This window comes from Artemia franciscana, chromosome 18 (genome assembly GCF_032884065.1).
Source record: "Artemia franciscana chromosome 18, ASM3288406v1, whole genome shotgun sequence".
NCBI classification, from domain to species: Eukaryota; Metazoa; Arthropoda; class Branchiopoda; order Anostraca; family Artemiidae; genus Artemia; species Artemia franciscana.
In genome coordinates this window covers 22,947,721-22,966,693 of record NC_088880.1, presented here as the reverse complement: position 1 = coordinate 22,966,693, position 18,973 = coordinate 22,947,721, and the positions used below count along the sequence as shown (strand labels likewise).

Here is an 18,973-nt window from a genome sequence, read left to right as displayed (position 1 = left end):
GTTAGCGTTATTTTTTAAGTGACGCGATAGCTGATAAAAATATAATTTTATAACATCCAATGTGTTAGTATTTACTGCCAAAATAAAACAACTAGTTTTTTGGAATTGAAAGAAAAACATAGACACAGAAAAAAAAAACAGTACTGGAAGAAGTACTTTACCGATAAACACAAGAGACGATGCTATCGCAATACGGACACCAACAGTAAAAAGCCAGTGGAACAATCATTTGAGGGTCAAGAATACATGAATTACAATGTTTTGATTAAAATTTATAAGAAATGTATAAATTACGAGTTAAAATTTATACAATTTTACTAATAAACTATTTTACACAAAGGAAAATAGATCTTTTCTTGCAGTCTTAGCTTTTCCTCAAAAAAAAAAGTTGGGTTTCAGCATGCTAAAATGGCACCTTTCACAAAGAAAGATAGCTACATGATATACCCTCCATCGTTAAATCGTGCATGTCAGAAATTTTATAATTACATAACACACAAAAAAGATTAAATGTTAATAAAAAAAAAACTTCCCGCTAAGTAAGACAGTTCTTGAGACCAAATTAAACAGTTCGTGGTAACGAACTTTTATTCGGAATATTGATGCTAAAAGACACATCAAAAGAATTAAATTTTCATGCTGATTTTAAATATATAAGTTTCATCAAATTTAGTCTGTGTCATCAAAAGTTACGAGCCTGAGAAAATTTACCTTATTTTGGAAAATAGGGGGAAACACCCACTAAGAGTCATAGAATCTTAACGAAAATCACACCATCGCATTCAGCGTATCAGAGAACCCTACGGCAAAAATTTCAAGCTCCTATCTACATCACGAGTTCGTGTTTATTTTTTATTTTTTTTTCCCAGGGGTCATTGTATCGACCAAGTGGTCCTAGAATGTCATCCTATTGACCAAATCTATCGTATCGACCAAAGTGGTCCTAGAATGAAGAGGTCTCATTCTAATGGAAATGAAAAGTTCTAGTGCCCTTTTTAAGTAACCATAAAAATTGGAGGGCACATAGACCCCCTCCCACGCTCATTTTTTTCATAAATTCAACGGATCAAAATTTTGAGATAGCCATTTTGTTCCACATAGTCGAAAACCATAATAACTATGTCTTTAGGGATGACTTACTCCCCCACAGTCCCTGGGGGAGGGGCTGCAAGTTACAAACTTTGACCAGTGTTTACATACAGTAATGGTTATTGGGAAGTGTACAGACGTGTTCAGGGGGATTCTTTTGGTTTGGGGGTTGGGTTGAGGAAAGGGGGCTATGTGGGAGGATCTTTCCTTGGAGGAATATGTCATGGGGGAAGAGAAACTCAATGAAAAGGGCGCAGGATTTTCTAGCATTACTATAAAAAAAAAACAATGAAAAAATAAACATGAAAAAGTTTTCAGAACAGAGATAATTAAGCATATGAGGGGTTCTAAAAATGCTTTAGCATAAAGAGCAATATATTTAGGAGGAAATAAATACATCGCTCTTTATGCTAAAGTATTTTTAGTAATTTCAACTACTTATTCTACGGCCTTTCTGATTCAGGGGTCATTCTTAAAGAATTGGGACAAAACTTAAGATTTAGTATAAAGAGCGAGGTATTAACGAGGGGAGACACCCCCTCATATACATAACAAAAATATAAGGATATAAAAGTTTGTTACGTAAGTTAATTCTTAAGTTACGTTTATTTTTTACAAATAAAAACGTTCGTTAAAAATTAAAAGTTCTAGTTACCTTTTTAAGTAACCGAAAAATTGGAGGGCAACTACGCCTCCTTCCCCACCCCTTATTTCTCAAAATCGTCTGATCAAAATTCAGAGAAAGCCATTTAGCCAAAAAAAAAATTAGTATGCAAATTTCATTTTAACAATTTATGTGCGGAGAGCCAAAATCAAACATGCATTAATTCAAAAACGTTCAGAAATTAAATAAAACAACTAGTTTTTTTAACTGAAAGTAAGGAGCGACATTAAAGCTCAAAACGAACAGAAATTACTCCGTATATGAAATGGGTTTTCCCCTCTCTAATCCCTCGCTCTTTACGCTAAAGTTTGACTCTTTGCCACTCTTTGCCAATTCCAATTTTTAAAACAATTATAAACTTTAGCGTAAAGAGCGATGGATTGCGGAGGGGAAAACCCATTTCATATACGGAGTAGTTTCTGTTCGTTTCAAGTTTTAATGTCGCTCCTTACTTTCAGTTAAAAAAACTAGTTTTTTTTTTATTTAATTGACAACCATGAGCGAAATATAGTCCAAAATTGTCTGCATCTTCGAACAATATAGTATTAAACAAAAGAAATTACAGGTATGTTTTTGACAGATTATTTTGAATCCAGAAATGCTTCTCAGTGAAATAAAATCAATTTTTAATCGAGCTACCATTGACACATCAAGGAAAGCTTGATTCCAGATTGTTACAGCTGTTTACTGCTATAGGAACGAAATCCAACTTCTTGAAGTTTTAAACACTCCTAACAAGAACATATTTGTTGGTTCTTCACCTTTTTTTATCGTTGGAATGTTGCTGATTTTTAACTTTTTTTTCATTTCACCAAAAGAGGACCTTTCTCGTTTTTATTCTTTAACCTCTTCCAGTTTCTTCACCAAATCTTCGATTTTCGTTGACGGTGGTTTCTTGGGATTCGGGCCGGTTTCGTATTTCAGCTAGAAAAAGACAGCACGTGACATAAAATGTTTTGTTAATAATTCGAATATTTGCAGCTTTCCTTAGAGATCCTTAGGGATCCTTTCCTTAGGTCTCGAAAACTATAAATCGGCGCAAAACGTCATCAGATTCAAGTCGAACTCAAGTTCGAGGCTCCTCACTGAGAAAGTTTGAGTTGGACGAATTAGCTGAAACTTGAGCATAACCTATTTAATTGTATTAATGATGATAGAAGATTGATAGAAAGCTATTAATTTTTAGCTTCTAATATCTCTTCTACTTCGATATCGTGGGGCTGCAGTGATTTTTACGAATCCATACCATAAGCGTGGAAGGTTTACTTTTGTAGCTAAGAAACTACTTGCAGCAGAGGAAAAGTGAAGTAACTCACTTTGCCTTTGACCTGGATGTAAGCTTCCACTTATTTACAAGTTGAGGGTCAATTTGCGGATCATGATTAATGATTTAAAGTTTTGTTATTAGCCGGGGTAATCTATAAATTAGTATTTCTTTCTTTTTTGAGGGGGAAGTAAGACTCAAAAGATTGGTTTGTAGGACGATAGCCCTACGATTTCTCTCCTTTCATTGTATTATGTTAGAAATGACATATCAAGAAAACAGAAGCAAACAAGACATAATGACTGAAGACCATGAAATGCAGCACTAAACATCGCAATACTATGATTCCATTACTTTTGATACCAAATAGAATAAAAATCCTTCTAAACGGCTTACACTTGTTTCTTCTGTAAGAAAAATTCTTTTTTTGGAGGGGGGGGCATATACATCCTAAGCCAACCCACTCCAAGTTTATTTCATTATTCATGACTTAAATAGAAAGGTACATAGTGGTGCCAATTCATGAAAATTAGGGGGGGAGTTGAATCACCTTTTGTTTTTTTAATTATTCAAAAATTACGGGGATTGTAAGGGTTACTTCCCCCCCCCCAAAAAAAAAGATGCCACTGAAAGTGCTGTGTCTTACGCTTTTGTTTACAAAAAAGTTCTAGTCTATAGTTATGTTAATCATACTTTTTACTTTTGCTTTTTAATACACGGCCATGATTTTAATAGGAAGGTAGACAATTTTATCCAGAGTAATGGTTTAATGCATAAACTAGTTAATCTATATTTATTTCTATGAGCATACAGATATGACAGCCTCTTCTAGAAACCCATGAATAGATGCTTAGAAACTTCAAGGAATTTGCTAATGCATAGCTTTAGTGGTTTTAATTCTATTAACTAAACTTGGAAAAAAAAAAAAACACTTCTCAGGTGATTTGATATTTATTGGCTTATGCTTGTGGCGGTATTTCTGAGTAGACTTTCAAAACAGTTCGTGGCAACAAACTGTAGTAAGGAGCGAGCCAACTTGATAGTAACTGATATTCTAAAAAACGAAATTTTGATACCAATATATACATCAAATAAATCAGATTTTTACGCTGATTTTAAATATTTACGTTTCATTAAATTTAGTCTTACCCATCAAAATTTAAGACCCTGAGATTATTTGCCTTATTTTCGAAAAAAGGAAAAACACCACCTAAAAGTCATATAATCTTAATGAAAATTATACCATCAGATGCAGCGTATCAGATAAACCCTAGAAGTTTCAGGCTCCTATCTGCAAAAATGTGGAATTTTGAGATTTTCTTTGCCCGAAGAAAGATCACGGATGTGTGTTTAATTGCTTATGTGTTTTTTTGTTTTTCCCCCCAAGGGTGATTGCATCGATCCATTGATTGCATTGAATGTTGTGAGAGGGATCATTCTAACGGAAAATAAAAGTTCTAGTGCCCGTTTTAAGTAACCGAAAAGTTGGAGGGCAACTAGGCCCCCTCCCACGCTCATTTTTTTCAAAGTCATCAGATAAAAATTTCAAGGTAGCCATTTAGTTCAGCATAGACAAAAATCTAATAAATATGTCTTTGAGTATGACTTAATCCCCCAATATCCCCAGGGGAAGGGCTGCAAGTTAAGAAGTTTGCACATTGTTTATTATAGTATTGGTTATTTGGAAGTATACCGACGTTTTCAGGGGGGATTTATTTTAGCAGTGGGGAGGGGGAGGGGGGTAGGTAAGAGGATCTTTCCATGGAGGAATTTATCATGGGGGAAGAGAATTTCCGTGAAGGGGGTGCTGGATTTTCCAGCATTATTTAAAAAAACAATGAGAAATTAAATAAAAAGAAAGTTATTTCAGCTGAAAATAGGGGGTAACATTAAAGCTTAAAACGAAGAGAAATTATTATGTATATGAAGGGGTTCGTCCCCTCCTCAATACCTCGCTCTTTACGCTTAAATATTTTTAGTAATTTCAAAAGAACTATTAATTCCAGAGAGTTAGTAACTTAAAACCTGTATTAATTCAAAAACTCTCAGAAATTTTTAAAAAAAAGCAAATTTTTTAACTGAAAGTAAGGAGCGACAATAAAAGTTTAAAGGAACTAAATTATTCCGCATACGAAAGGCTCTGTCCCCTCCTTAATCCCCCACTTTTTACGCTAAAGTTTGACTCTTTATCATAAATCTACTTTTTAAAACAATAAAACACTTTAGCATAAAGAGCGGGGCATTGAGGAGGGAACAGCGCCTTTCATATACGTAATAATAGGCTACAAAAAAAAAATTCAAATCTCATTTTGATTATTCTTGTACGTTGAGCCAAAATTAAAACCTGTATTAATTCAAAAACTCTCAGAAATTAAATAAAAAAAAACAAGTTTTTTTTTTTAACTGAAAGTAAGGAGCGACATTAAAACTAAAACGAACAGAAATTATTCTTTTCTTTTCGATAAAGAAATAATAATTATTATAATTATGTAATAATTATATAATTATAATAAATAAATAATAATTTCTTTTCGTTTAAGTTTTAATGTCGCTCCTTACTTCTAGTTAAAAAAAAACTTGTTCTTTTTATATAACCTGATAAAGAGTGGAGGTTTATCAGTGCTGCATTCGGTGCTCTTTGTCTCCTCACAGTGAGTGAATGGGCGGACTTAGAGTATACGCAATGCGTATGACCGAAACAGTAAACTCAAATGAAAGAGATTAAATCTCTTTAGTTTCGCTTTAAAAAAGCAAGCTGCAGGTTGAACTATTGTGATGTGTTTTCCTTTGGATAGCATTTGGGATTTTCAATTAAATTGGATCTAATTGACAAGTAATTCTCTTTTTTACAGTTTTTCTTGTCCAGCATGAGTTAAAATATGGTATTCCCATACTTAACAATCCTAAGACAGCCAAGAAAAATTATTCAATAACTCTTGCCAATCGTTTGACACGGGTTCACTATGAAAATCCCATGATCTATAAGCTTTAAAGGGGAATCGGTGATTTACGTCGAAGGAGGTGTGGGGGGGAGTATGCAGACCTGGTCCCCTTTTTTCTTGTGTCTGAATTTTTGAGTTAGCATTCTTCTCAGATAAATTTGGTAAAGGTCTAGACTAGGGAGTATTGAATAGGAAACATGTCAAGAAAATAATTCTTACCCCATTTCATAATATGCAGAATAATTGTAGCGGTAAAGCTCTGCTTCAGCTAGTTTTGGTCATCTTGGAAAGGGGTTAGATTAGGAAAATGAAACTTTCAGGGATGAGTCTACAGCTAGTTTTGACCATCTTGGAAAGGGGTTAGATTAGGAAAAATGAAACTTTCAGGGATGAGTCTACAGGCTAAAGTATGTCCGGAAAGGTATTTTGAAGTACTTACCTCCACTCCTTCTCCCTCTAGAGGGTCTTGAAATTTGCCTACATGACAGGTCTATACCGATTGAAATGTTGACAAAACAGCAGTTTACCTTAATTTTAAGTTATCAGTTCCTTTTTCTCTGCTTTTAGTTCTGAAAATGCAATTCTTGTTATTTAAGTAGAATTTCAAGCACTATCAATGTTTTTTTTTTAATTTAGGAAATGTATTTGCATATCTTTAAAACCTTATAAATTGAGATTGAGCAAAGTCGTGAAGCTGAATATGATTTTGTTGTACTTCATTTAAGTAGGAGATCTATTGGTAAAACTATAGCAAACAGTATTACAGGCTTTCGTATAAAGTGAATATACCAATCGAGGCCTTTTTTATGCTCTTTACAAATATAATAATCGCTTCTACCGGAAATTCAGATTTAAGCACTTTTTGACCTCTTAAAAATGACCTAAATATGGGGTCATTGCAAATCTGTAATAGTTTAGAAACAAATTTGGGCTATATATTTGCACATCAGGGGGGGGGGTAAAGCATAGCATATATTAAAGACGTAAACTAACCATTGCTGTATATAATATAGTTAAATTTATAGCAAACAGTATAACTGGCGTTCATAACAGCCGGCTTTCATATTTTCGAACAAAAACGCATGCTTTTATTTAAAATTCGATGTCAAGGAAGAAGAAAACATAACATTGGAAACATTAATTTATCCAAATTAATATTGGAAAATCAATGCTTGTGGATTATATAACATTAAAAAAAATAGATTTATAATTAAACAGTAAGTTTGAGATCGATGTTATAAGGTATTTAAGGTTTGAGACCAATTTTCTTAGCCTTATTTATACCCCATATTTAGGTCATTTTTAAGAGGTCAAAAAGTGCTTAAATCTGAATTTTCAGTAGAAGCGATTATTATATTTGTAAAGAGCATAAAAAAAGGCATCAAGTGGTATATTTACTTTATACAAAAGCCAGTAATACTGTTTGCTTTAAATTTACCGATCTATTTTGCAAGGTTTCAATTTTATAAAACACACATTTTAAAGGTCAGGACCCTCTAGAAAGAGAAGGAGTGGAGGTAGGTACTTAAAAATACCTTCCCGGGACATACTTTGGTCAATGTTGGCATTACCTGAACAATTGTTTTGGGTCGTGAAACTATTGTTAATAGATGCATTTTGACTTTTTGGACATCTCTTCTCTCTTGTAAAACTACCGCAAACTCACCGTTGTGGAGTTATTATATATTTACACATTAGGGGGGGGTTTAAAGTATAACATATATTAAATACAGCAATGGTTAGTTTACGTATTTGATATATGCTATGCTTTAGCCCCACCCCCCTAATGTGCAAATATATAGCCCAAATTTGTTTCTAAACTATTACAGATTCGCGATTTCAAATATCCGATCAACGAAAACAGTTATGATTGCAATTCTATATGTGTAAATACAAGAATATTTGGGCCAGAATCAAACAGTTCGTGTTGACGAACTGTAGTAAGGAGCGACCCGGCTCAATAGTAAACAAAACTCTAGATTTCGGAATTTTGATGCTAAAAGATACATCAAAAGAATCGGATTTTCATGCTGATTTTAAATATATAGGTTTCATCAAATTTAATCTTTGTAATAAAAAGTTACGAGCCTGAGAAGATTTAGCTTATTTTGGAAAATAGGGGGAAACACCCCCTAAAATTCATAGAATCTTAACGAAAATCACACTATCGCATTCAGCGTATAATAGAACCCTATAGCAAAAATTTCAAGCTCCTATCTACAAAAATATGGAATTTCGTATTTTTTGACAGAAGACAGATCACGGGTGCGTGTTTATTTGTTTTGTTTTGTTCCCAGGGGTCATCATATCGACCAAGTGGTCCTGGAATGTCGCAAGAGGGCTCAATCTAATGGAAATGAAAAGTTCTAGTGGCCTTTTTAAGTGACCAAAAAATTGGAGGGCACCTAGGACCCCTCCCACGCTCATTTTTTTCCCAAAGTCAACGGATCAAAATTTTGAGATAGCCATTTTGTTCCGCATAGTCTAAAACCACAATAACTATGTCTTTGGAGATGACTTACTTCCCCACAGTCTCTGGGGGAGGGGCTGCAACTTACAAACTTTGACCAGTGTTTACATACAGTAATGGTTATTGGGAGGTGTACGGGCATTTTCAGGGGGATTCTTTTGGTTTGGGGGGTTGGGTTGAGGGGATGGGGCTATGTGGGAGCATCTTTCCTTGGAGGAATATTTCATGGGGGAAGAGAAACTCAATGAAAAGGGCGCAGGATTTTCTAGCATTACTATAAAAAAAAACAATGAAAAAATAAACATGAAAAAGTTCTTTCAATTGAAAGTAAGGAGTAGCATTAAAACTTAAAAGGAACAGAGATTATTAAGCATAAGAAGGATTATAAAAATACTTTAGCATAAAGAGCGAGGTATTTAGGAGGAGATAAATACATTGCTCTTTATGCTAAAGTATTTTTTATTAATTTTAACTACTTATTCTACGGCCTTTCTGATTCAGGGGTCATTTTTAAAGAATTGGGACAAAACTTAAGATCTAGTATAAAGAGCGAGGTATTAACGAGGGGACAAATCCCCTCATATACATAATAAAAATATATGAATATTTTTTACGTAAGTTAATTCTTAAGTTACGTATATTTTTTACTAATAAAAACGTTCGTTAAAAATTAAAAGTTCTAGTTGCCTTTTTAAGTAACTGAAAAATTGGAGGGCAACTACGCCTCCTTCCCCACTCCTTATTTCTCAAAATCGTCTGATCAAAATTAAGAGAAAGTCATTTAGCCAAAAAGAGAATTAGTACGCAAATTTCATTTTATTAATTTATGTGCGGAGACCTAAAATTAAACATGCATTAATTCAAAAACGTTCAGAAATTCAAGAAAAAAAAACTAGTTTTTTAAACTGAAAGTAAGGAGCTAAAGCGCCATAGCGGGACATAGGGAATATAAATGACGACCGGGACACTCAAAGAGAAAGCGACCGGGACACAAGGAATGTTCGATTAGCAATCACCATCAACAAAGCACCGGGACACAAATGACGACCGGGACACAGGGAATATAAATGACGACCAGGACACTCAAAGAGAAATTACAGACCGGGACACCGGGACACAAATGACGACCGGGACAAAAATGACGACCGGGACACAGGGAATATAAATGACGACCGCGACACTCAAAGAGAAATTACAGACTGGGACACCGGGACACAAATGACGACCGGGACACAGGGAAACAGCTACAACGGGGACGCCGGGGGGCAAAGGGGGATATATAAATGACGACGGGGACACAGGGAATGTTCGATTAGCAATCATCATCAACCAAGCTCAAGGGCAATCATTAGAATAATGAGGTATACGATAGAATAATGAGGTAGAATAATGAGGTAGACAATTATATGTTGCATGTTCAAGAGTCGGTAAATCTGACAATCTATTTATATGCACAGACAATAGGACAGCCAAAAATGTTGTATATTCGCAAGTTTTACGTAGTTAAAAATATATATATCTATCTATCTATATTCACAGGTGGGACACAGGGACACAACTACAACGGGGACACTGGGGGGCACAGGGGGATATATAAATGACGACGGGGACACAGGGAATGTTCGATTAGCAATCATCATCAACCAAGCTCAAGGGCAATCATTAGAATAATGAGGTGTGAATACAGTGAATACAGATTGTTTTTCCCATGGACAATTATATGTTGCATGTTCAAGAGTCGGTAAATCTGACAATCTATTTATATGCACAGACAATAGGACAGCCAAGAATGTTGTATATTCGCAAGTTTTACGTAGTTAAAAATATATATATCTATCTATATTCACAGGTGGGACACAGGGACACAACTACAACGGGGACGCTGGGGGGCACAGGGGGATATATAAATGACGACGGGGACACAGGGAATGTTCGATTAGCAATCATCATCAACAAAGCACAAGTGCAATCATTAGAATAATGAGGTATATTGTTGTATATTCGCAAGTTTTACGTAGTTAAAAACATATATATATATATATATATATATATATATATATATATATATATATATATATATATATATATATATATATATATATATATATCTATCTATCTATCTATATTCACAGGTGGGACATAGGGACACAACTACAATGGCGCGTAACTATCTATATATATAAAAATAAGTTGTCTGTCTGTGGATCTGTGGATCAGGTGACGTCATGTTTCTGTGTCGGCTGACGTCATGAAATTAGTTGTCGTCATTTTTGTTATGACGATGCTTAGTATATTGTAAAACACATTAATTTGGTTAATAATATACCATTTAAAACACCAAAATGAACATGCTGGAGTAGTCACTCGGTGAGAGAGGGTGGAGAATGAAGGTCCCAGGTTCAAATCCTGGTTAGGCTAAAAAAGGTAAAAAACTAAAAACTAAAAAAAAACTGAAAAAACTAAAAAAAGGCAAAAACTACAAAAAAACTAAAAACTAATGAAAAAAATAAAAAAGCTAAAAAACTAAAAAAACTAAAAAACTAAAAACTAAAAAAAATAAAAAAAAGGAAAAAACTGAAAAATAGAAGAGAAAAAGAAAACTAATAAAATTAAGAATAAAAATAAAAAAAAATAAAAAAGATAAAAACTAAAAAAAAAGTAAAAAGAAAAAACGAAAAAAAACTAAAAAAGCTAAAAAACACATTAATTTGGTTAATAATATACCATTTAAAACACCAAAATGAACATGCTGGAGTAGTCACTCGGTGAGAGAGGGTGTCAGAACGGAGAATGAAGGTCCCAGGTTCAAATCCTGGTTAGGCTAAAAAAGGTAAAAAACTAAAAACTAAAAAAAAACTGAAAAAAACTAAAAAAAGGCAAAAACTACAAAAAAAACTAAAAACTAATGAAAAAAATAAAAAAGCTAAAAAACTAAAAAACTAAAAAAACTAAAAACTAAAAAAAAGGAAAAAACTGAAAAATAGAAGAGAAAAAGAAAACTAATAAAATTAAGAATAAAAATAAAAAAATAAAAAAGATAAAAACTAAAAAAAAGTAAAAAGAAAAAACGAAAAAAAAACTAAAAAAGCTAAAAAAAAGGTAAAAACCAATGAAAAACTAAAAAGAAAAAAGGAAAAAAACAAAAAAAAATTTCATCTAAAAAACTAAAAAAGGTAAAAACTAAAAGAACTAAAAAAGAAAAAAAACCTAAAAAAAGGAAAAAAACTGAAAAATAAAGGAGAAAAAGAAAACTAAAAAAAATATAAATAAAAATAAAAAAACTAAAAAGATAAAAACTTCAAAAAAAAACTAAAAAGAAAAAAGAAAAAAACTAAAAAACCTAAAAAAAAGGTCAAAACCAATAAAAAAAACTAAAAGGAAAAAAGGAAAAAATTAAAAATTTATATACCAATTCAAAAACGAATGTATACCGGGATGACGACCGGGACACAGGGAATATAAATGACACAACTACAACGGGGACGCCGGGGGGCACAGGGGGATATAAATGACGACCGGGACACTCAAAGAGAAATCACAGACTGGGACACCGGGACACAAATGACGACCGGGACATAGGGACACAACTACAATGGCGCGTAACTAATATGGCGCGTAACGACTTACGCGCGCGGGGGGGCTCGGGGGGGGCGCGAAGCGCCCCCACCAACTAGGTGTTGGGGTGGCGCGAAGCGCCACCCTATATATATATATATATATATACTAGCTGTTGGGGTGGCGCTTCGCGCCACCCCAACACCTAGTTGGTGGGGGCGCTTCGCGCCCCCCCCCAAGCCCCCCCGCGCGCGTAAGTCGTTACGCGCCATAATAGTTACGCGCCATTGTAGTTGTGTCCCTATGTCCCACCTGTGAATATAGATAGATATATATATATATATATATATATATATATATATATATATATATATATATATATATATATATATATATATATATATATATATATATATATATATATATATATATATATATATATATATATATATATATATATATATATATATATATATATATATATATATATATATATATATATATATATATATATATATATATATATATATATATATATATATATATATATATATATATATATATATATATATATATATATATATGGTTTTAACTACGTAAAACTTGCGAATATACAACATTCTTTGCTGTCCCATTGTCTTTGCATATAAATAGATTGTCAGGTTTACCGACTCTTGAACATGCAACATATAATGGTCCATGGGAAAACAATCTGTATTCAGATCTATACCTCATGATTCTAATGATTGCCCTTGAGCTTTGTTGATGGTGATTGCTAATCGACCATTCCCTGTCCCGGTGTCCCGGTCGTCATTTACATCCCCCTGTTTCCCCCGGTGTCCCCGTTGTAGTTGTGTCCCTGTGTCCCGGTCGTCATTTATATTCCCTGTGTCCCGGTCGTCATTTGTATCCCGGTGTCCCGGTCTGTATATACATTCGTTTTTTAGTTTTGTTTTTCTCCTTTATTTTTTTCCTTTTTTTTTCTTTTTTAGCTTATTTAGATTTTTAGATTTTTTAGTTTTTTTATTAGTTTTTAGTTTTTTTTTCTTTTTAGTTTTTTTGTCCCGGTCGTCATTTATATCCCCCTGTTTCCCCCGGTGTCCCCGTTGTAGTTGTGTCCCTGTGTCCCGGTCGTCATTTATATTCCCTGTGTCCCGGTCGTCATTTGTATCCCGGTGTACCGGTCTGTATATACATTCGTTTTTTAGTTTTGTTTTTCTCCTTTATGTTTTTCCTTTTTTTTTCTTTTTTAGTTTATTTAGATTTTTAGATTTTTTAGTTTTTTTATTAGTTTTTAGTTTTTTTTTCTTTTAGTTTTTTTGTAGTTTTTACCTTCTTTTTAGTTTTGTTAATTTTTTTTTTTACTTATGTCCTGGTCGTCATTTATACTCCCTGTGTCCCGGTGCTTTGTTGATTGCTAATCGAACATTCCTTTTGTCCTGGTCGCTTTCTCTTTGAGTGTCGTCATTTATTTTTTTCTTTTTTAGTTCTTTTAGTTTTTACCTTTTTTAGTTTTTTTTTAGTTTTTTAGATGAAAATTTTTTTTAGTTTTTTCCTTTTTTTCTTTTTAGTTTTTTATTGGTTTTTACCTTTATGTTAGCTTATTTTTCAGTTTTTTCCTTTTTTTTTAGTTTTTTTTTTATTTTTTATTTTTTTTAGTTTTTTACCTTTTTTTTAGTTCTTTTAGTTTTTTTTAGTTTTTTTAGTTTTTTAGCTTTTTTACTTTTTTTATTAGTTTTTAGTTTTTTTGTAGTTTTTGCCTTTTTTTAGTTTTTTCAGTTTTTTTTTTAGTTTTTTATTGGTTTTTACCTTTATTTTAGCTTATTTTTCAGTTTTTTCCTTTTTTTTAGTTTTTTTTAGTTTTTAGTTTTTTTAGTTTTTTACCTTTTTTTAGTTTTTTTAGTTTTTTTAGTTTTTTAGCTTTTTTATTTTTTTTATTAGTTTTTAGTTTTTTTTGTAGTTTTTGCCTTTTTTTTAGTTTTTTTAGTTTTTTAGCTTTTTTATTAGTTTTTAGTTTTTTTTGTAGTTTTTGCCTTTTTTTAGTTTTTTTAGTTTTTTAGCTTTTTTATTTTTTTTATTAGTTTTTAGTTTTTTTTGTAGTTTTTGCCTTTTTTTAGTTTTTTCAGTTTTGACGTCACCTGATCCAGTTTTTTCAGGTGACGTCACCTGATCCACGATCCACAGATCCACAGACAACTTATTTTTATATATATAGATAGTTTTTTTTTTTTACTTATGTCCTGGTCGTCATTTATACTCCCTGTGTCCCGGTGCTTTGTTGATTGCTAATCGAACATTCCTTTTGTCCTGGTCGCTTTCTCTTTGAGTTTCGTCATTTATTTTTTTCTTTTTTAGTTCTTTTAGTTTTTACCTTTTTTAGTTTTTTTTAGTTTTTTAGATGAAATTTTTTTTTAGTTTTTTCCTTTTTTTCTTTTTAGTTTTTTATTGGTTTTTACCTTTATTTTAGCTTATTTTTCAGTTTTTTCCTTTTTTTTAGTTTTTTTTTATTTTTTATTTTTTTTTAGTTTTTTACCTTTTTTTAGTTTTTTTAGTTTTTTTAGTTTTTTAGCTTTTTTACTTTTTTTATTAGTTTTTAGTTTTTTTTTGTAGTTTTTGCCTTTTTTTAGTTTTTTCAGTTTTTTTTTTAGTTTTTTATTGGTTTTTACCTTTATTTTAGCTTATTTTTCAGTTTTTTCCTTTTTTTTTAGTTTTTTTTAGTTTTTAGTTTTTTTAGTTTTTTACCTTTTTTTAGTTTTTTTAGTTTTTTTAGTTTTTTAGCTTTTTTATTTTTTTTATTAGTTTTTAGTTTTTTTTGTAGTTTTTGCCTTTTTTTTAGTTTTTTTAGTTTTTTAGCTTTTTTATTAGTTTTTAGTTTTTTTTGTAGTTTTTGCCTTTTTTTAGTTTTTTTAGTTTTTTAGCTTTTTTATTTTTTTTATTAGTTTTTAGTTTTTTTTGTAGTTTTTGCCTTTTTTTAGTTTTTTCAGTTTTGACGTCACCTGATCCAGTTTTTTCAGGTGACGTCACCTGATCCATCCACAGACAGACAGACAACTTATTTTTATATATATAGATATATATATATATATATATATATATATATATATATATATATATATATATATATATATATATATATATATATATATATATATATATATATATATATATATATATATATATATATATATATATATATATATATATATATATATATATATATATATATATATATATATATATATATATATATATATATATATATATATATATATATATATATATATATATAATATTTAATATACTATTGTGATTAATATTTAATATATATATACATTCATCCCCAAGATGCCAAGCTCAGCACTGAAATTCCAAAATTTTGGGGAAAATAAAAGAGTGGCAGATTTGATGCCATTAATTTTTCACAAATAAAGTGAGGAAAGTAAAAGAGAAACTATTTTTCGGTATTAAATGCTAAAACTTATAGGAAATATAGCCAAATATAACATTGAAAGGGCATAATTTTAGCTCGATTAGGCAATCGTTATAGACAAACACATTTCCGGGAACGCGATCTAAGAAAATATTGACATAAGTTTAGTTTTTAATTTCAATTATTGAAATGGTGGTATCGGTGCAGTGTATGACCACATTTAAACGAGCTATAAAATCCTGAAAAATACTTTGAATAAATGTTGCGAGAAGGGAGAGCTTAGGAGCAGAAATTTCCTCATGTTTCGGGTAATTTGTCATATTTTTGGGTTTTAATGGCATTCTTTTACACAAGGTCCTGTGTCCTCCCCCAACAGCCTTTGAATGCTTGACCATTTTAATGTGAAATATGTTGTCACTGAATTTTTTTAAGGAAGTAAGTAACGCGATTATAGCTTGAATAGAGCATAAGTCTATGTGTATAAGAACAATTCTTCCCCACCCCTCAAGCCCCCGATGTAAAAGCATAACTTGTCATTTACTGAAAATTCATCCAGCGAAACCAGATAGAATAAAACGATCTGAGGAAAAGCCTCTTTAATACCTTACTTAAGACGACAAGGTTGTGTTTTTGACTATTTCTGTTTATTTTTAGCGGGGGGAGGGGGTTACCTGCCCCTGCACATTCTGGCTAAGCTACAACTCAAAATACGCTTGATAAGTTTACACTGCCTTGTATGGCTTGTTTAACTTTGGTCTGTCGTGATGTACTGCTTTCTGCTTTATTTTCTGCTGATATTACTAAAGATGATTATGTTCTTGATTTTTTTAATGAACTTTGTTCAAAGAGTTTTTCAAAACCCTTCCTTGAAATTTAGCGTCTGAAAACTTACAAAAACGGAATATAATATTATTATTATTGGTTTATTTGTGTGTGTCTTAAGGAAGAAACTTGGGTTCTAGCAAACCACAAATTACCTTCCCCGTGGCTGGCCATATAACTGCCTTAAATATAGTCAAAGTGTGGTTTTCTTTGTTTAAATTGGATTTGAGTCGGAATATAACAGTAACAATCAATTCTACCTGAGAGGATACTTTTTGCGCCCAAAATTTCATTACTGATTGCTCGGTCCCCTGTGTCATTTTGCGAAATCTGGGTGCTACATATTTAAAACAATTTATTAATAACTTGATGGCAGTGGCTAAACAACAAGTTATGTCCCTGGCCGGGGCATATTCTGGACTTTATTCGAGGGAGGGGGTCGGGAGTTTTACAAAAAAGCTGTAAAAATGCATCAAAATTTGTTTATATGCGTTTAATACATTTTACGAACCAGACGATATATTTGACCTCCATATCCCCAGGTTACGTTTACTCATTGTATTTTCAATAGTGCAACTCTTTCCCTCTTGTTAATAAAACAAGTATTAATAAAAACAAGCGCAGGAATGTGAATACAATGAATACGCTTTGTATAGTTTGGGCTACATATATGTCTATGGGGTGGAGTGGGGTGTAAATTGAAGCAAAGCAACATTTATTCAAAAGTATTTTTCAGGATTTTATAGCGCGTCTTAGATGTAGTCATACACTGCACCGATACCACAATTTCAATAGTTGAAATTAAAAACTAAACTTCTGTCAATATTCTCTTAAATCGCGTTGCCGGAAATGTGTTTGTCTATAACGTTTGCCTAATCCAGCTAAAATTATGCCCTTTCAATGTTATATTTGGCTATATTTCCTATCAGTCATAGCATTTAATACCGAAAAATAGTTTCTCTTTTACTTTCCTCACTTTATTTGCGAAAAATTAATGGCATCAAATCTGCCACTCTTATTTTCCCAAAAATTTTGGAATTTCAGTGTTGAGCTTGGCATCTTGGGGATGAGTGTATATATTTTGAACATAAATCACAATAGTATATTAAATATATATATATATATATATATATATATATATATATATATATATATATATATATATATATATATATATATATATATCTATATATATAAAAATAAGTTGTCTGTCTGTGGATCTGTGGATCAGGTGACGTCATGTTTCTGTGTCGGCTGACGTCATGAAATTAGTTGTCGTCATTTTTGCTTTGACGATGCTTAGTATAATGTAAAACACATTAATTTGGTTAATAATATACCATTTAAAACACCAAAATGAACATGCTGGAGTAGTCACTCGGTGAGAGAGGGTGTCAGAACGGAGAATGAAGGTCCCAGGTTCAAATCCTGGTTAGGCTAAAAACGGTAAAAAACTAAAAACTAAAAACTACAAAAAAACTAAAAGCTAATAAAAAAAATAAAAAAGCTAAAAAACTAAAAAAACTAAAAAACCAAAAAAACTAAAAACTAAAAAAAACTTAAAAAAAGGAAAAAACTGAAAAATAGAAGAGAAAAAGAAAACTAATAAAATTAAGAATAAAAATAAAAAAAAATAAAAAAGATAAAAACTAAAAAAAAAAGTAAGAAGAAAAAACGAAAAAAATTTAAAAAAGCTAAAAAAAGGTAAAAACCAATAAAAAACTAAAAAGAAAAAAAAGGAAAAACCGCGCAGTTAGATGAAGATCCACCTGGACAGCGAGAGTCAAAACATATCAAAACTGAAAATGATAGCGATGATGATTGGGTTTGGGATCTTGACTTGGATAAGGTCATCAATGCCTACCAGATTTTAGTTAAAAAAAACAAAGGTTCGGCGATATGTATTTCATAGTGAAGCTGAAAAATAAAGAAGAAAAAGAAAACTGAAAAAAGAAAAATGTAAAAAACTAAAAAATACTAAAAAGAAAAAAACACTCAAAGAGAAATTACAGACCGGGACACAAATGACGACCGGGACAGAGGGAATATAATTAACGACCGGGACACTCAAGGAGAAATTACAGACTGGGATACCGGGACACAAATGACGACCGGGACACAGGCAATATAAATGACGACCAGGACACAGGTATTTAAGAATATCGTTCAAAGACAAATTTTTAATTATAAGAAGACCGTTGAAAGTTAAATTTCTAATTGTAAAATAACTGAAGAACCTACAATGGCAACACCCGAGGAAGCTGCTCAAAACGAATGTATTCACGCTGAAGTAGCTGAGTTGGTAAAGCGTTATGTTTCAGGTTCTAGGTCCGAGAGAATCCAGGTTTGCACCTTGGCTTTAGCATTAATACAAAAGAAGAAAAAAACTAAAAAAGGTAAAAACTACAAAAAAACTAAAAAGAAAATATATACATGCGTTGCATGTTCAAGAGTCGGTAAACCTGACAATCTATTTATATGCACAGACGATGGGACAGCAAAGAATGTTGTATATTCGCAAGTTTTACATAGTTAAAAACATATATATATATATATATATATATATATATATATATATATATATATATATATATATATATATATATATATATATCTTCTATATATATAAAAATAAGTTGTCTGTCTGTCTGTGGATCAGGTGACGTCATGTTTCTGTGTCGACTGACGTCACGAAGTTAGTTGTCGTCATTTTGCTATGACGGTGACGTCATTAAAG

The 18,973-nt window shown here is 31.7% G+C and overlaps 1 protein-coding gene across 1 annotated transcript in view; it reads left to right on the top strand.

Annotated features, from left to right (window-relative positions):
• Nucleotides 1–5,723: 5,723 nt before the first annotated feature.
• The window catches only part of LOC136038761 (uncharacterized), a 264,699-nt gene continuing 251,449 nt past the window's right edge, over nucleotides 5,724–18,973 (top strand). Inside the window, exon 1 of the mRNA XM_065722136.1 lies at nucleotides 5,724–5,850. The gene's annotated coding sequence lies outside the window, so the exon portion shown is untranslated. The remainder of the gene's footprint in view (nucleotides 5,851–18,973) is intronic.